Raw genomic sequence first — 20,096 nt, 5'->3', positions numbered from 1 at the left:
CATGTCCTTATGTCGGCATTCTGCCTTTTGTATTTAATTCTGATGCAATTTCTGTGTTTCATCGTCAATAAGAAGGTCCAAGGGATACAGTAAACCCGAAGTGAAGCATGGGAATCTATATCTAGTGTCACAGGAAAGGTCCAAAACATAGTCAGTAAGAAGTGTCGGTCTTCATGTACTTAAGTCGGCATTGTGCCTTTTGTATTTAATTCCGATGTAATTTCTGTGTTTCATCGTCAATAAGAACGTCCAAGGGATACAGTAAACCTGAAGTGAAGCATCGGAATCTATAACTAGTGTCACAGGAATGGTTCAAAACATAGTCACTAAGAACTGTCGGTCTTCATGTACTTAAGTCGGCATTGTGCCTATTGTATTTAATCCCGATGCAATTTCTGCGTTTCATCGTCATTAAGAAGGTCCAGGGGATACAGTGAACCTGAAGTGAAGCATCGGAAACTATAACTAGTGTCACAGGAATGGTTCAAAATATAGTCAGTAAGAAGTGTCGGTCTTCATGTACTTAAGTCGGCATTGTGCCTTTTGTATTTAATTCCGATGCAATTTCTGTGTTTCATCGTCAATAAGATGGTCCAAGGGATACAATAAACCTGAAGTGAAGCATCGGAATATATAACTAGTGCCACAGGAATGGTCAGTAAGAAGAGTCAGTCTTCTTGTCCTTAAGTCGGCGCTGTGCATTTTATATTTAATTCCGATGCAATTTCTGTGTTTTATGATCAATAAGAAGGTCCAAGGGATACAGTAAACCTGAAGTGAAGCATCGGAATCTATAACTAGTGTCACAGGAATGGTTCAAAACATAGTCAGTAAGAAGTGTCGGTCTTCAAGTACTTTAGTCGGCATTGTGCCTTTTGTATTTATTTCCGATGCAAGTTCTGTTTTTCATCGTCAATAAGAAGGTCCAAGGGATACAGTAAACCTGGAGTGAAGCATCGGAATACATAACTTGTGTCACAGGAATGGTCAGTAGGAACAGTCAGTCTTCTTGACCTTAAGTCGGCAATGTGCCTTTTGTATTTAATTCCGATGCAATTTCTGTATTTCATCGTCAATAAGAAGGTCCAAGGGATACAGTAAACCTGAAGTGAAGCATCGGAATCTATAACTAGTGTCACAGGAATGGTCAGTAGGAAGAGTCAGTCTTCTTGTCCTTAAGTCGGCTTTGTGCCTCTTGTATTTAAATCCGATGCAATTTCTGTGTTTCATCGTCAATAAGAAGGTCCAAGGGATACAGTAAACCTGAAGTGAAGCATCGGAATCTATAACTAGTGTTGCAGGAATGGTTCAAAACATAGTCAGTAAGAAGTGTCGGACTTCATGAACTTAAGTCGGTATTGTGCCTTTTGTATTTAATTCTGATGCAATTTCTGTGTTTTATCATCAATAAAAAGGTCCAAGGGATACAGTAAACCTGAAGTGAAGCATCGGAATCTATAACTAGTGTCACAGGAATGGTCAGTAGGAAGAGTCAGTCTTCTTGTCCTTAAGTCTGCATTGTGCCTTTTGTATTTAATTCCGATGCAAATTTTGTGCTTCATCGTCAATAAGAAGGTCCAAGGGATACAGTAAACCTGAAGTGAAGCATCGGAATCTATAACTAGTGTCACAGGAATGGTCAGTAGGAAGAGTGAGTCTTCTGGTCCTTAAGTCGCCATTGTGCCTTTTGTATTTAATTCCGATGCAATTTCTGGGTTTCATCGTCAATAAGAAGGTCCAAGGGATACAGTAAACCTGGAGTGAAGCATCGGAATCTATAACTAGCGTCACAGGAATGGTCAGCAGGAAGAGTCAATCTTCATGTCCTTATGTCGGCGTTCTGCCTTTTGTATTTAATTCTGATGCAATTTCTGTGTTGCATCGTCAATAAGAAGGTCCAAGGGATACAGTAAACCTGAAGTGAAGCATCGGAATCTATAACTAGTGTCACAGGAATGGTTCAAAACATAGTCAGTAAGAACTGTCGGTCTTCATGTACTTAAGATGGCATTGTGCCTTTTGTATTTAATCCCGATGCAATTTCTGCGTTTCATCGTCAATAAGAAGGTCCAGGGGATACAGTGAACCTGAAGTGAAGCTTGGAAACTATAACTAGTGTCACAGGAATGGTTCAAAATATAGTCAGTAAGAAGTGTCGGTCTTCAGGTACTTAAGACGGCATTGTGCCTTTTGTATTTAATTCCGATGCAATTTCTGTGTTTCATCGTCAATAAGAAGGTCCAAGGGATGCAATAGACCTGAAGTGAAGCATCGGAATATATAACTAGTGACACAGGAATGGTCAGCAGGAAGAGTCAATCTTCATGTCCTTATGTCGGCATTCTGCCTTTTGTATTTAATTCTGATGCAATTTCTGTGTTTCATTGTCAATAAGAAGGTCCAAGGGATACAGTAAACCTGAAGTGAAGCATCGGAATCTATAACTAGTGTCACAGGAATGGTTCAAAACATAGTCAGTAAGAAGTGTCGGTCTTCATGTACTTAAGTCGGCATTGCGCCTTTGGTATATAATTCCGATGCAATTTCTGTGTTTCATCGTCAATAAGAAGGTCCAAGGGATACAGTAAACCTGAAGTGAAGCATTGGAATCTATAACTAGTGTCACAGGAATGGTTCAAAGCATAGTCAGTAAGAACTGTCGGTCTTCATGTACTTAAGTCGGCATTGTGCCCTTGTATTTAATCCCGATGCAATTTCTGCGTTTCATCGTCAATAAGAAGGTCCTGGGGATACAGTGAACCTGAAGTGAAGCATCGGAAACGATAACTAGTGTCACAGGAATTTTTCAAAATATAGTCAGTAAGAAGTGTCGGTCTTTATGTACTTAAGTCGGCATTGTGCCTTTTGTATTTAATTCCGATGCAATTTCTGTGTTTCATCGTCAATAAGAAGGTCCAAGGGATACAATAAACCTGAAGTGAAGCATCGGAATATATAACTAGTGTCACAGGAATGGTCAGTAGGAAGAGTCAGTCTTCTTGTCCATAAGTCGGCATTGTGCCTTTTGTATTTAATTCCGATGCAATTTCTGTGTTTCATCGTCAATAAGAAGGTCCAAGGGATACAATAAACCTGAAGTGAAGCATCGGAATCTATAACTAGTGTCACAGGAATGGTTCAAAACATAGTCAGTAAGAAGTGTCGGTCTTCATGAACGTAAGTCGGCATTGTGCCTTTTGTATTTAATTCCGATGCAATTTCTGTGTTTCATCGTCAATAAGAAGGTCCAAGGGATACAATAAACCTGAAGTGAAGCATCGGAATATATAATTAGTGTCACAGGAATGGTCTGTAGGAAGACTCAGTCTTCTTGTCCTTAAGTCTGCATTGTGCCTTTTGTATTTCATTCCGATGCAATTTCTGTGATTCATCGTCAATAAGAAGGTCCAAGGGATACAGTAAACCTGAAGTGAAGCATCGGAATCTATAACTAGTGTCACAGGAATGGTCAGTAGGAAGAGTCAGTCTTCTTGTCCATAAGTCGGCGCTGTGCATTTTATATTTAATTCCGATGCAATTTCTGTGTTTTATCGTCAATAGGAAGGTCCAAGGGATACAGTAAACCTGAAGTGAAGCATCGGAATCTATAACTAGTGTCACAGGAATGGTCAGTAGGAAGAGTCAGTCTTCTTGTCCTTATGTCGGCTTTGTGCCTTTTGTATTTAATTCCGATGCAATTTCTGTATTTCATCGTCAATAAGAAGGTCCAAGGGATACAGTAAACCTGAAGTGAAGCATCGGAATCTATAACTAGTGTCACAGGAATGGTTCAAAACATAGTCAGTAAGAAGTGTCGGTCTTCATGTACTTAAGATGGCATTGTGCCTTTTGTATTTAATCCCGATGCAATTTCTGCGTTTCATCGTCAATAAGAAGGTCCAGGGGAAACAGTGAACCTGAAGTGAAGCATCGGAAACTATAACTAGTGTCACAGGAATGGTTCAAAATATAGTCAGTAAGAAGTGTCGGTCTTCATGTACTTAGGACGGCATTGTGCCTTTTGTATTTAATTCCGATGCAATTTCTGTGTTTCATCGTCAATAAGAAGGTCCAACGGATACAATAAACCTGAAGTGAAGCATCGCAATATATAACTAGTGACACAGGAATTGTCAGCAGGAAGAGTCAATCTTCATGTCCTTATGTCGGCATTCTGCCTTTTCTATTTAATTCTGATGCAATTTCTGTGTTTCATCGTCAATAAGAAGGTCCAAGGGATACAGTAAACCTGAAGTGAAGCATCGGAATCTATAACTAGTGTCACAGGAATGGTTCAAAACATAGTCAGTAAGAAGTGTCGGTCTTAATGTACTTAAGTCGGCATTGTGCCTTTGGGATATAATTCCGATGCAATTTCTGTGTTTCATCGTCAATAAGAAGGTCCAAGGGATACAGTAAACCTGAAGTGAAGCATTGGAATCTATAACTAGTGTCACAGGAATGGTTCAAAACATAGTCAGTAAGAACCGTCGGTCTTCATGTACTTAAGTCGGCATTGTGCCTTTTGTATTTAATCCCGATGCAATTTCTGCCTTTCATCGTCAATAAGAAGGTCCCGGGGATACAGTGAACCTGAAGTGAAGCATCGGAAACTATAACTAGTGTCACAGGAATGGTTCAAAATATAGTCAGTAAGAAGTTTCGGTCTTCATGTTCTTAAGTCGGCATTGTGCCTTTTGTATTTAATTCCGATGCAATTTCTGTGTTTCATCGTCAATAAGAAGGTCCAAGGGATACAATAAACCTGAAGTGAAACATCGGAATATATAACTAGTGTCACAGGAATGGTCAGTAGGAAGAGTCAGTCTTCTTGTCCGTAAGTCGGCATTGTGCCTTTTGTATTTAATTCCGATGCAATTTCTGTGTTTCATCGTCAATAAGAAGGTCCAAGGGATACAGTAAACCTGAAGTGAAGCATCGGAATCTATAACTAGTGTCACAGGAATGGTTCAAAACATAGTCAGTAAGAACCGTCGGTCTTCATGTACTTAAGTCGGCATTGTGCCTTTTGTATTTAATCCCGATGCAATTTCTGCCTTTCATCGTCAATAAGAAGGTCCCGGGGATACAGTGAACCTGAAGTGAAGCATCGGAAACTATAACTAGTGTCACAGGAATGGTTCAAAATATAGTCAGTAAGAAGTTTCGGTCTTCATGTTCTTAAGTCGGCATTGTGCCTTCTGTATTTAATTCCGGTGCAATTTCTGTGTTTCATCGTCAATAAGAAGGTCCAAGGGATACAATAAACCTGAAGTGAAGCATCGGAATCTTTAACTAGTGACACAGGAATGGTCAGTAGGAAGAGTCAGTCTTCTTGTCCTTAAGTCTGCATTGTGCCTTTTGTATTTAATTCCGATGCAATGTCTGTGTTTCATCGTTAATAAGAAGGTCCAAGGGATAGAGTAAACCTGAAGTGAAGCATCGGAATCTATAACTAGTGTCACAGGAATGGTCAGTAGGAAGAGTCATTCTTCTTGTCCTTAAGTCGGCATTGTGCCTTTTGTATTTAATTCCGATGCAATTTCTGGGTTTCATCGTCAATAAGAAGGTCCAAGGGATACAGTAAACCTGGAGTGAAGCATCGGCATCTATAACTAGTGTCACAGGAATGGTCAGCAGGAAGAGTCAATCTTCATGTCCTTATGTCGGCATTCTGCCTTTTGTATTTAATTCTGATGCAATTTCTGTGTTTCATCGTCAATAAGAAGGTCCAAGGGATACAGTAAACCTGGAGTGAAGCATCGGAATACATAACTTGTGTCACAGGAATGGTCAGTAGGAACAGTCAGTCTTCTTGACCTTAAGTCGGCAATGTGCCTTTTGTATTTAATTCCGATGCAATTTCTGTATTTCATCGTCAACAAGAAGGTCCAAGGGATACAGTAAACCTGAAGTGAAGCATCGGAATCTATAACTAGTGTCACAGGAATGGTCAGTAGGAAGAGTCAGTCTACTTTTCCTTAAGTCGGCTTTGTGCCTCTTGTATTTAAATCCGATGCAATTTCTGTGTTTCATCGTCAATAAGAAGGTCCAAGGGATACAGTAAACCTGAAGTGAAGCATCGGAATCTATAACTAGTGTTGCAGGAATGGTTCAAAACATAGTCAGAAAGAAGTGTCGGACTTCATGAACTTAAGTCGGTATTGTGCCTTTTGTATTTAATTCTGATGCAATTTCTGTGTTTTATCATCAATAAAAAGGTCCAAGGGATACAGTAAACCTGAAGTGAAGCATCGGAATCTATAACTAGTGTCACAGGAATGGTCAGTAGGAAGAGTCAGTCTTCTTGTCCTTAAGTCTGCATTGTGCCTTTTGTATTTAATTCCGATGCAAATTTTGTGCTTCATCGTCAATAAGAAGGTCCAAGGGATACAATAAACCTGAAGTGAAGCATCGGAATCTATAACTAGTGTCACAGGAATGGTCAGTAGGAAGAGTGAGTCTTCTGGTCCTTAAGTCGCCATTGTGCCTTTTGTATTTAATTCCGATGCAATTTCTGGGTTTCATCGTCAATAAGAAGGTCCAAGGGATACAGTAAACCTGGAGTGAAGCATCGGAATCTATAACTAGCGTCACAGGAATGGTCAGCAGGAAGAGTCAATCTTCATGTCCTTATGTCGGCATTCTGCCTTTTGTATTTAATTCTGATGCAATTTCTGTGTTGCATCGTCAATAAGAAGGTCCAAGGGATACAGTAAACCTGAAGTGAAGCATCGGAATCTATAACTAGTGTCACAGGAATGGTTCAAAACATAGTCAGTAAGAAGTGTCGGTCTTCATGTACTTAAGTCGGCATTGTGCCTTTGGTATATAATTTCGATGCAATTTCTGTGTTTCATCGTCAATAAGAAGGTCCAAGGGATACAGTAAACCTGAAGTGAAGCATCGGAATCTATAACTAGTGTCACAGGAATGGTTCAAAACATAGTCAGTAAGAACTGTCGGTCTTCATGTACTTCAGATGGCATTGTGCCTTTTGTATTTAATCCCGATGCAATTTCTGCGTTTCATCGTCAATAAGAAGGTCCAGGGGATACTGTGAACCTGAAGTGAAGCATCGGAAACTATAACTAGTGTCACAGGAATGGTTCAAAATATAGTCCGTAAGAAGTGTCGGTCTTCAGGTACTTAAGACGGCATTGTGCCTTTTGTATTTAATTCCGATGCAATTTCTGTGTTTCATCATCAATAAGAAGGTCCAAGGGATACTATAAACCTGAAGTGAAGCATTGGAATATATAACTAGTGACACAGGAATGGTCAGTAGGAAGAGTCAGTCTTCTTGTCCATAAGTCGGCATTGTGCCTTTTGTATTTAATTCCGATGCAACTTCTGTGTTTCATCGTCAATAAGAAGGTCCAAGGGATACAATAAACCAGAAGTGAAGCATCGGAATCTATACCTAGTGTCACAGGAATGGTTCAAAACATAGTCAGTAAGAAGTGTCGGTCTTCATGAACGTAAGTCGGCATTGTGCCTTTTGTATTTAATTCCGATACAATTTCTGTGATTCATCGTCAATAAGAAGGTCCAAGGGATACAATAAACCTGAAGTGAAGCATCGGATTATATAACTAGTGTCACAGGAATGGTCTGCAGGAAGAGTCAGTCTTCTTGTCCTTAAGTCTGCATTGTGCCTTTTGTATTTCATTCCGATGCAATTTCTGTGATTCATCGTCAATGAGAAGGTCCAAGGGATACAGTAAACCTGAAGTGAAGCTTCGGAATCTATAACTAGTGTCACAGGAATGGTCAGTAGGAAGAGTCAGTCTTCATGTCCTTAAGTCGGCGCTGTGCATTTTATATTTAATTCCGATGCAATTTCTGTGTTTTATCGTCAATAAGAAGGTCCAAGGGATACACTAAACCTGAAGTGAACCATCGGAATCTATAACTAGTGTCACAGGAATGGTTCAAAACATACTCAGTAAGAAGTGTCGGTCTTCATGTTCTTAAGTCGGCATTGTGCCTTTGGTATATAATTCCTCTGCAATTTCTGTGTTTCATCGTCAATAAGAAGGTCCAAGGGATACAATAAACCTGAAGTGAAGCATCGGAATATATAACTAGTGTGACAGGAATGGTTCAAAACATAGTCAGTAAGAAGCGTCGGTCTTCATATACTTAAGTCGGCTTTGTGACTTTTGTATTTAATTCCGATGCAATTTCTGTATTTCATCGTTAATAAGAAGGTCCAAGGGATACAGTAAACCTGAAGTGAAGCATCGGAATCTATAACTAGTGTCACAGGAATATTTCAAAACATAGTCAGTAAGAAGTGTCGGTCTTCATGTTCTTAAGTCGGCATTGTGCCTTTGGTATATAATTCCTCTGCAATTTCTGTGTTTCATCGTCAATAAGAAGGTCCAAGGGATACAGTAAACCTGAAGTGAAGCATCGGAATCTATAACTAGTGTCACAGGAATGGTTCAAAACATAGTCAGTAAGAACTGTCGGTCTTCATGTACTTAAGATGGCATTGTGCCTTTTGTATTTAATCCCGATGCAATTTCTGCGTTTCATCGTCAATAAGAAGGTCCAGGATATACAGTGAACCTGAAGTGAAGCATCGGAAACTATAACTAGTGTCACAGGAATGGTTCAAAATATAGTCAGTAAGAAGTGTCGGTCTTCATGTACTTAGGACGGCATCGTGCCTTTTGTATTTAATTCCGATGCAATTTCTGTGTTTCATCGTCAATAAGAAGGTTCAAGGGATACAATAAACCTGAATTGAAGCATCGGAATATATAACTAGTGACACAGGAATGGTCAGCAGGAAGAGTCAATCTTCATGTCCTTATGTCGGCATTCTGCCTTTTCTATTTAATTCTGATGCAATTTCTGTGTTTCATCGTCAATAAGAAGGTCCAAGGGATACAGTAAACCTGAAGTGAAGCATCGGAATCTATAACTAGTGTCACAGGAATGGTTCAAAATATAGTCAGTAAGAAGTTTCGGTCTTCATGTTCTTAAGTCGGCATTGTGCCTTTTGTATTTAATTCCGATGCAATTTCTGTGTTTCATCGTCAATAAGAATGTCCAAGGGATACAATAAACCTGAAGTGAAGCATCAGAATATATAACTTGTGTCACAGGAATGGTCAGTAGGAAGAGTCAGTCTTCTTGTCCTTAAGTCGGCATTGTGCCTTTTGTATTTAATTCCGATGCAATTTCTGTGTTTCATCGTCAATAAGAAGGTCCAAGGGATACAGTAAACCTGAAGTGAAGCGTCGGAATCTATAACTAGTGTTGCAGGAATGGTTCAAAACATAGTCAGTAAGAAGTGTCGGTCTCCATGTACTTAGGTCGGTATTGTGCCTTTTGTATTTAATTCTGATGCAATTTCTGTGTTTCATCGTCAATAAGAAGGTCCAAGGGATACAGTAAAACTGAAGTGAAGCATCGGAATCTATAACTAGTGTCACAGGAATGGTTCAAAACATAGTCAGTAAGAAGCGTCGGTCTTCATGTACTTAAGTCGGCATTGTGCCTTTTGTATTTAATCCCGATGCAATTTCTGCCTTTCATCGTCAATAAGAAGGTCCCGGGGATACAGTGAACCTGAAGTGAAGCATCGGAAACTATAACTAGTGTCACAGGAATGGTTCAAAATATAGTCAGTAAGAAGTTTCGGTCTTCATGTTCTTAAGTCGGCATTGTGCCTTTTGTATTTAATTCCGATGCAATTTCTGTGTTTCATCGTCAATAAGAAGGTCCAAGGGATACAATAAACCTGAAGTGAAGCATCGGAATATATAACTAGTGTCACAGGAATGGTCAGTAGGAAGAGTCAGTCTTCTTGTCCGTAAGTCGGCATTGTGCCTTTTGTATTTAATTCCGATGCAATTTCTGTGTTTCATCGTCAATAAGAAGGTCCAAGGGATACAGTAAACCTGAAGTGAAGCATCGGAATCTATAACTAGTGTCACAGGAATGGTTCAAAACATAGTCAGTAAGAACCGTCGGTCTTCATGTACTTAAGTCGGCATTGTGCCTTTTGTAATTAATCCCGATGCAATTTCTGCCTTTCATCGTCAATAAGAAGGTCCCGGGGATACAGTGAAGCTGAAGTGAAGCATCGGAAACTATAACTAGTGTCACAGGAATGGTTCAAAATATAGTCAGTAAGAAGTTTCGGTCTTCATGTCCTTAAGTCGGCATTGTGCCTTTTGTATTTAATTCCGGTGCAATTTCTGTGTTTCATCGTCAATAAGAAGGTCCAAGGGATACAATAAACCTGAAGTGAAGCATCGGAATCTTTAACTAGTGACACAGGAATGGTCAGTAGGAAGAGTCAGTCTTCTTGTCCTTAAGTCTGCATTGTGCCTTTTGTATTTAATTCAGATGCAATGTCTGTGTTTCATCGTTAATAAGAAGGTCCAAGGGATACAGTAAACCTGAAGTGAAGCATCGGAATCTATAACTAGTGTCACAGGAATGGTCAGTAGGAAGAGTCAGTCTTCTTGTCCTTAAGTCGGCATTGTGCCTTTTGTATTTAATTCCGATGCAATTTCTGGGCTTCATCGTCAATAAAAAGGTCCAAGGGATACAGTAAACCTGGAGTGAAGCATCGGCATCTATAACTAGTGTCACAGGAATTGTCAGCAGGAAGAGTCAATCTTCATGTCCTTATGTCGGCATTCTGCCTTTTGTATTTAATTCTGATGCAATTTCTGTGTTTCATCGTCAATAAGAAGGTCCAAGGGATACAGTAAACCCGAAGTGAAGCATGGGAATCTATATCTAGTGTCACAGGAAAGGTCCAAAACATAGTCAGTAAGAAGTGTCGGTCTTCATGTACTTAAGTCGGCATTGTGCCTTTTGTATTTAATTCCGATGTAATTTCTGTGTTTCATCGTCAATAAGAACGTCCAAGGGATACAGTAAACCTGAAGTGAAGCATCGGAATCTATAACTAGTGTCACAGGAATGGTTCAAAACATAGTCACTAAGAACTGTCGGTCTTCATGTACTTAAGTCGGCATTGTGCCTATTGTATTTAATCCCGATGCAATTTCTGCGTTTCATCGTCATTAAGAAGGTCCAGGGGATACAGTGAACCTGAAGTGAAGCATCGGAAACTATAACTAGTGTCACAGGAATGGTTCAAAATATAGTCAGTAAGAAGTGTCGGTCTTCATGTACTTAAGTCGGCATTGTGCCTTTTGTATTTAATTCCGATGCAATTTCTGTGTTTCATCGTCAATAAGATGGTCCAAGGGATACAATAAACCTGAAGTGAAGCATCGGAATATATAACTAGTGCCACAGGAATGGTCAGTAAGAAGAGTCAGTCTTCTTGTCCTTAAGTCGGCGCTGTGCGTTTTATATTTAATTCCGATGCAATTTCTGTGTTTTATGATCAATAAGAAGGTCCAAGGGATACAGTAAACCTGAAGTGAAGCATCGGAATCTATAACTAGTGTCACAGGAATGGTTCAAAACATAGTCAGTAAGAAGTGTCGGTCTTCAAGTACTTTAGTCGGCATTGTGCCTTTTGTATTTATTTCCGATGCAAGTTCTGTTTTTCATCGTCAATAAGAAGGTCCAAGGGATACAGTAAACCTGGAGTGAAGCATCGGAATACATAACTTGTGTCACAGGAATGGTCAGTAGGAACAGTCAGTCTTCTTGACCTTAAGTCGGCAATGTGCCTTTTGTATTTAATTCCGATGCAATTTCTGTATTTCATCGTCAATAAGAAGGTCCAAGGGATACAGTAAACCTGAAGTGAAGCATCGGAATCTATAACTAGTGTCACAGGAATGGTCAGTAGGAAGAGTCAGTCTTCTTGTCCTTAAGTCGGCTTTGTGCCTCTTGTATTTAAATCCGATGCAATTTCTGTGTTTCATCGTCAATAAGAAGGTCCAAGGGATACAGTAAACCTGAAGTGAAGCATCGGAATCTATAACTAGTGTTGCAGGAATGGTTCAAAACATAGTCAGTAAGAAGTGTCGGACTTCATGAACTTAAGTCGGTATTGTGCCTTTTGTATTTAATTCTGATGCAATTTCTGTGTTTTATCATCAATAAAAAGGTCCAAGGGATACAGTAAACCTGAAGTGAAGCATCGGAATCTATAACTAGTGTCACAGGAATGGTCAGTAGGAAGAGTCAGTCTTCTTGTCCTTAAGTCTGCATTGTGCCTTTTGTATTTAATTCCGATGCAAATTTTGTGCTTCATCGTCAATAAGAAGGTCCAAGGGATACAGTAAACCTGAAGTGAAGCATCGGAATCTATAACTAGTGTCACAGGAATGGTCAGTAGGAAGAGTGAGTCTTCTGGTCCTTAAGTCGCCATTGTGCCTTTTGTATTTAATTCCGATGCAATTTCTGGGTTTCATCGTCAATAAGAAGGTCCAAGGGATACAGTAAACCTGGAGTGAAGCATCGGAATCTATAACTAGCGTCACAGGAATGGTCAGCAGGAAGAGTCAATCTTCATGTCCTTATGTCGGCATTCTGCCTTTTGTATTTAATTCTGATGCAATTTCTGTGTTGCATCGTCAATAAGAAGGTCCAAGGGATACAGTAAACCTGAAGTGAAGCATCGGAATCTATAACTAGTGTCACAGGAATGGTTCAAAACATAGTCAGTAAGAACTGTCGGTCTTCATGTACTTAAGATGGCATTGTGCCTTTTGTATTTAATCCCGATGCAATTTCTGCGTTTCATCGTCAATAAGAAGGTCCAGGGGATACAGTGAACCTGAAGTGAAGCTTGGAAACTATAACTAGTGTCACAGGAATGGTTCAAAATATAGTCAGTAAGAAGTGTCGGTCTTCAGGTACTTAAGACGGCATTGTGCCTTTTGTATTTAATTCCGATGCAATTTCTGTGTTTCATCGTCAATAAGAAGGTCCAAGGGATACAATAAACCTGAAGTGAAGCATCGGAATATATAACTAGTGACACAGGAATGGTCAGCAGGAAGAGTCAATCTTCATGTCCTTATGTCGGCATTCTGCCTTTTGTATTTAATTCTGATGCAATTTCTGTGTTTCATTGTCAATAAGAAGGTCCAAGGGATACAGTAAACCTGAAGTGAAGCATCGGAATCTATAACTAGTGTCACAGGAATGGTTCAAAACATAGTCAGTAAGAAGTGTCGGTCTTCATGTACTTAAGTCGGCATTGCGCCTTTGGTATATAATTCCGATGCAATTTCTGTGTTTCATCGTCAATAAGAAGGTCCAAGGGATACAGTAAACCTGAAGTGAAGCATTGGAATCTATAACTAGTGTCACAGGAATGGTTCAAAACATAGTCAGTAAGAAGTGTCGGTCTTCATGTACTTAAGATGGCATTGTGCCTTTTGTATTTAATCCCGATGCAATTTCTGCGTTTCATCGTCAATAAGAAGGTCCAGGGGAAACAGTGAACCTGAAGTGAAGCATCGGAAACTATAACTAGTGTCACAGGAATGGTTCAAAATATAGTCAGTAAGAAGTGTCGGTCTTCATGTACTTAGGACGGCATTGTGCCTTTTGTATTTAATTCCGATGCAATTTCTGTGTTTCATCGTCAATAAGAAGGTCCAACGGATACAATAAACCTGAAGTGAAGCATCGCAATATATAACTAGTGACACAGGAATTGTCAGCAGGAAGAGTCAATCTTCATGTCCTTATGTCGGCATTCTGCCTTTTCTATTTAATTCTGATGCAATTTCTGTGTTTCATCGTCAATAAGAAGGTCCAAGGGATACAGTAAACCTGAAGTGAAGCATCGGAATCTATAACTAGTGTCACAGGAATGGTTCAAAACATAGTCAGTAAGAAGTGTCGGTCTTAATGTACTTAAGTCGGCATTGTGCCTTTGGTATATAATTCCGATGCAATTTCTGTGTTTCATCGTCAATAAGAAGGTCCAAGGGATACAGTAAACCTGAAGTGAAGCATTGGAATCTATAACTAGTGTCACAGGAATGGTTCAAAACATAGTCAGTAAGAACCGTCGGTCTTCATGTACTTAAGTCGGCATTGTGCCTTTTGTATTTAATCCCGATGCAATTTCTGAATTTCATCGTCAATAAGAAGGTCCCGGGGATACAGTGAACCTGAAGTGAAGCATCGGAAACTATAACTAGTGTCACAGGAATGGTTCAAAATATAGTCAGTAAGAAGTTTCGGTCTTCATGTTCTTAAGTCGGCATTGTGCCTTTTGTATTTAATTCCGATGCAATTTCTGTGTTTCATCGTCAATAAGAAGGTCCAAGGGATACAATAAACCTGAAGTGAAGCATCGGAATATATAACTAGTGTCACAGGAATGGTCAGTAGGAAGAGTCAGTCTTCTTGTCCGTAAGTCGGCATTGTGCCTTTTGTATTTAATTCCGATGCAATTTCTGTGTTTCATCGTCAATAAGAAGGTCCAAGGGATACAGTAAACCTGAAGTGAAGCATCGGAATCTATAACTAGTGTCACAGGAATGGTTCAAAACATAGTCAGTAAGAACCGTCGGTCTTCATGTACTTAAGTCGGCATTGTGCCTTTTGTATTTAATCCCGATGCAATTTCTGCCTTTCATCGTCAATAAGAAGGTCCCAGGGATACAGTGAACCTGAAGTGAAGCATCGGAAACTATAACTAGTGTCACAGGAATGGTTCAAAATATAGTCAGTAAGAAGTTTCGGTATTCATGTTCTTAAGTCGGCATTGTGCCTTCTGTATTTAATTCCGGTGCAATTTCTGTGTTTCATCGTCAATAAGAAGGTCCAAGGGATACAATAAACCTGAAGTGAAGCATCGGAATCTTTAACTAGTGACACAGGAATGGTCAGTAGGAAGAGTCAGTCTTCTTGTCCTTAAGTCTGCATTGTGCCTTTTGTATTTAATTCCGATGCAATGTCTGTGTTTCATCGTTAATAAGAAGGTCCAAGGGATAGAGTAAACCTGAAGTGAAGCATCGGAATCTATAACTAGTGTCACAGGAATGGTCAGTAGGAAGAGTCAGTCTTCTTGTCCTTAAGTCGGCATTGTGCCTTTTGTATTTAATTCCGATGCAATTTCTGGGTTTCATCGTCAATAAGAAGGTCCAAGGGATACAGTAAACCTGGAGTGAAGCATCGGCATCTATAACTAGTGTCACAGGAATGGTCAGCAGGAAGAGTCAATCTTCATGTCCTTATGTCGGCATTCTGCCTTTTGTATTTAATTCTGATGCAATTTCTGTGTTTCATCGTCAATAAGAAGGTCCAAGGGATACAGTAAACCCGAAGTGAAGCATGGGAATCTATAACTAGTGTCACAGGAAAGGTCCAAAACATAGTCAGTAAGAAGTGTCGGTCTTCATGTACTTAAGTCGGCATTGTGCCTTTTGTATTTAATTCCGATGTAATTTCTGTGTTTCATCGTCAATAAGAACGTCCAAGGGATACAGTAAACCTGAAGTGAAGCATCGGAATCTATAACTAGTGTCACAGGAATGGTTCAAAACATAGTCACTAAGAACTGTCGGTCTTCATGTACTTAAGTCGGCATTGTGCCCATTGTATTTAATCCCGATGCAATTTCTGCGTTTCATCGTCATTAAGAAGGTCCAGGGGATACAGTGAACCTGAAGTGAAGCATCGGAAACTATAACTAGTGTCACAGGAAAGGTCCAAAACATAGTCAGTAAGAAGTGTCGGTCTTCATGTACTTAAGTCGGCATTGTGCCTTTTGTATTTATTTCCGATGCAAGTTCTGTTTTTCATCGTCAATAAGAAGGTCCAAGGGATACAGTAAACCTGGAGTGAAGCATCGGAATACATAACTTGTGTCACAGGAATGGTCAGTAGGAACAGTCAGTCTTCTTGGCCTTAAGTCGGCAATGTGCCTTTTGTATTTAATTCCGATGCAATTTCTGTATTTCATCGTCAATAAGAAGGTCCAAGGGATACAGTAAACCTGAAGTGAAGCATCGGAATCTATAACTAGTGTCACAGGAATGGTCAGTAGGAAGAGTCAGTCTACTTTTCCTTAAGTCGGCTTTGTGCCTCTTGTATTTAAATCCGATGCAATTTCTGTGTTTCATCGTCAATAAGAAGGTCCAAGGGATACAGTAAACCTGAAGTGAAGCATCGGAATCTATAACTAGTGTTGCAGGAATGGTTCAAACATAGTCAGTAAGAAGTGTCGGACTTCATGAACTTAAGTCGGTATTGTGCCTTTTGTATTTAATTCTGATGCAATTTCTGTGTTTTATCATCAATAAAAAGGTCCAAGGGATACAGTAAACCTGAAGTGAAGCATCGGAATCTATAACTAGTGTCACAGGAATGGTCAGTAGGAAGAGTCAGTCTTCTTGTCCTTAAGTCTGCATTGTGCCTTTTGTATTTAATTCCGATGCAAATTTTGTGCTTCATCGTCAATAAGAAGGTCCAAGGGATACAATAAACCTGAAGTGAAGCATCGGAATCTATAACTAGTGTCACAGGAATGGTCAGTAGGAAGAGTGAGTCTTCTGGTCCTTAAGTCGCCATTGTGCCTTTTGTATTTAATTCCGATGCAATTTCTGGGTTTCATCGTCAATAAGAAGGTCCAAGGGATACAGTAAACCTGGAGTGAAGCATCGGAATCTATAACTAGCGTCACAGGAATGGTCAGCAGGAAGAGTCAATCTTCATGTCCTTATGTCGGCATTCTGCCTTTTGTATTTAATTCTGATGCAATTTCTGTGTTGCATCGTCAATAAGAAGGTCCAAGGGATACAGTAAACCTGAAGTGAAGCATCGGAATCTATAACTAGTGTCACAGGAATGGTTCAAAACATAGTCAGTAAGAAGTGTCGGTCTTCATGTACTTAAGTCGGCATTGTGCCTTTGGTATATAATTTCGATGCAATTTCTGTGTTTCATCGTCAATAAGAAGGTCCAAGGGATACAGTAAACCTGAAGTGAAGCATCGGAATCTATAACTAGTGTCACAGGAATGGTTCAAAACATAGTCAGTAAGAACTGTCGGTCTTCATGTACTTCAGATGGCATTGTGCCTTTTGTATTTAATCCCGATGCAATTTCTGCGTTTCATCGTCAATAAGAAGGTCCAGGGGATACTGTGAACCTGAAGTGAAGCATCGGAAACTATAACTAGTGTCACAGGAATGGTTCAAAATATAGTCCGTAAGAAGTGTCGGTCTTCAGGTACTTAAGACGGCATTGTGCCTTTTGTATTTAATTCCGATGCAATTTCTGTGTTTCATCGTCAATAAGAAGGTCCAAGGGATACTATAAACCTGAAGTGAAGCATTGGAATATATAACTAGTGACACAGGAATGGTCAGTAGGAAGAGTCAGTCTTCTTGTCCATAAGTCGGCATTGTGCCTTTTGTATTTAATTCCGATGCAATTTCTGTGTTTCATCGTCAATAAGAAGGTCCAAGGGATACAATAAACCAGAAGTGAAGCATCGGAATCTATACCTAGTGTCACAGGAATGGTTCAAAACATAGTCAGTAAGAAGTGTCGGTCTTCATGAACGTAAGTCGGCATTGTGCCTTTTGTATTTAATTCCGATACAATTTCTGTGATTCATCGTCAATAAGAAGGTCCAAGGGATACAATAAACCTGAAGTGAAGCATCGGATTATATAACTAGTGTCACAGGAATGGTCTGCAGGAAGAGTCAGTCTTCTTGTCCTTAAGTCTGCATTGTGCCTTTTGTATTTCATTCCGATGCAATTTCTGTGATTCATCGTCAATGAGAAGGTCCAAGGGATACAGTAAACCTGAAGTGAAGCATCGGAATCTATAACTAGTGTCACAGGAATGGTCAGTAGGAAGAGTCAGTCTTCATGTCCTTAAGTCGGCGCTGTGCATTTTATATTTAATTCCGATGCAATTTCTGTGTTTTATCGTCAATAAGAAGGTCCAAGGGATACAGTAAACCTGAAGTGAACCATCGGAATCTATAACTAGTGTCACAGGAACGGTTCAAAACATAGTCAGTAAGAAGTGTCGGTCTTCATGTTCTTAAGTCGGCATTGTGCCTTTGGTATATAATTCCTCTGCAATTTCTGTGTTTCATCGTCAATAAGAAGGTCCAAGGGATACAATAAACCTGAAGTGAAGCATCGGAATATATAACTAGTGTGACAGGAATGGTTCAAAACATAGTCAGTAAGAAGCGTCGGTCTTCATATACTTAAGTCGGCTTTGTGACTTTTGTATTTAATTCCGATGCAATTTCTGTATTTCATCGTTAATAAGAAGGTCCAAGGGATACAGTAAACCTGAAGTGAAGCATCGGAATCTATAACTAGTGTCACAGGAATGGTTCAAAACATAGTCAGTAAGAACTGTCGGTCTTCATGTACTTAAGATGGCATTGTGCCTTTTGTATTTAATCCCGATGCAATTTCTGCGTTTCATCGTCAATAAGAAGGTCCAGGATATACAGTGAACCTGAAGTGAAGCATCGGAAACTATAACTAGTGTCACAGGAATGGTTCAAAATATAGTCAGTAAGAAGTGTCGGTCTTCATGTACTTAGGACGGCATCGTGCCTTTTGTATTTAATTCCGATGCAATTTCTGTGTTTCATCGTCAATAAGAAGGTCCAAGGGATACAATAAACCTGAAGTGAAGCATCGGAATATATAACTAGTGACACAGGAATGGTCAGCAGGAAGAGTCAATCTTCATGTCCTTATGTCGGCATTCTGCCTTTTCTATTTAATTCTGATGCAATTTCTGTGTTTCATCGTCAATAAGAAGGTCCAAGGGATACAGTAAACCTGAAGTGAAGCATCGGAATCTATAACTAGTGTCACAGGAATGGTTCAAAATATAGTCAGTAAGAAGTTTCGGTCTTCATGTTCTTAAGTCGGCATTGTGCCTTTTGTATTTAATTCCGATGCAATTTCTGTGTTTCATCGTCAATAAGAATGTCCAAGGGATACAATAAACCTGAAGTGAAGCATCGGAATATATAACTTGTGTCACAGGAATGGTCAGTAGGAAGAGTCAGTCTTCTTGTCCTTAAGTCGGCATTGTGCCTTTTGTATTTAATTCCGATGCAATTTCTGTGTTTCATCGTCAATAAGAAGGTCCAAGGGATACAGTAAACCTGAAGTGAAGCGTCGGAATCTATAACTAGTGTTGCAGGAATGGTTCAAAACATAGTCAGTAAGAAGTGTCGGTCTCCATGTACTTAGGTCGGTATTGTGCCTTTTGTATTTAATTCCGATGCAATTTCTGTGTTTCATCGTCACTAAGATGGTCCAAGGGATACAGTAAAACTGAAGTGAAGCATCGGAATCTATAACTAGTGTCACAGGAATGGTTCAAAACATAGTCAGTAAGAAGCGTCGGTCTTCATGTACTTAAGTCGGCATTGTGCCTTTTGTATTTAATTCCGATGTAATTTCTGTGTTTCATCGTCAATGAGAAGGTCCAAGGGATACAGTAAACCTGAAGTGAAGCATCGGAATCTATAACTAGTGTCACAGGAATGGTTCAAAACATAGTCAGTAAGAAGCGTCGGTCTTCATGTACTTAAGTCGGCATTGTGCCTTTTGTATTTAATTCCGGTGCAATTTCTGTGTTTTATCATCAATAAAAAGGTCCAAGGGATACAGTAAACCTGAAGTGAAGCATCGGAATCTTTAACTAGTGACACAGGAATGGTCAGTAGGAAGAGTCAGTCTTCTTGTCCTTAAGTCTGCATTGTGCCTTTTGTATTTAATTCCGATGCAATTTCTGTGCTTCATCGTTAATAAGAAGGTCCAAGGGATACAGTAAACCTGAAGTGAAGCATCGGAATCTATAACTAGTGTCACAGGAATGGTCAGTAGGAAGAGTCAGTCTCCTTTTCCTTAAGTCGGCATTGTGCCTTTTGTATTTAATTCCGATGCAATTTCTGGGTTTCATCGTCAATAACAAGGTCCAAGGGATACAGTAAACCTGGAGTGAAGCATCGGCATCTATAACTAGTGTCACAGGAATGGTCAGCAGGAAGAGTCAATCTTCATGTCCTTATGTCGGCATTCTGCCTTTTGTATTTAATTCTGATGCAATTTCTGTGTTTCATCGTCAATAAGAAGGTCCAAGGGCTACAGTAAACCCGAAGTGAAGCATGGGAATCTATA

The sequence above is a fragment of the Schistocerca americana genome, chromosome 7 (assembly GCF_021461395.2).
Source record: "Schistocerca americana isolate TAMUIC-IGC-003095 chromosome 7, iqSchAmer2.1, whole genome shotgun sequence".
Classification (NCBI taxonomy): Eukaryota; Metazoa; Arthropoda; class Insecta; order Orthoptera; family Acrididae; genus Schistocerca; species Schistocerca americana.
This window is presented reverse-complemented; position numbering follows the sequence as displayed.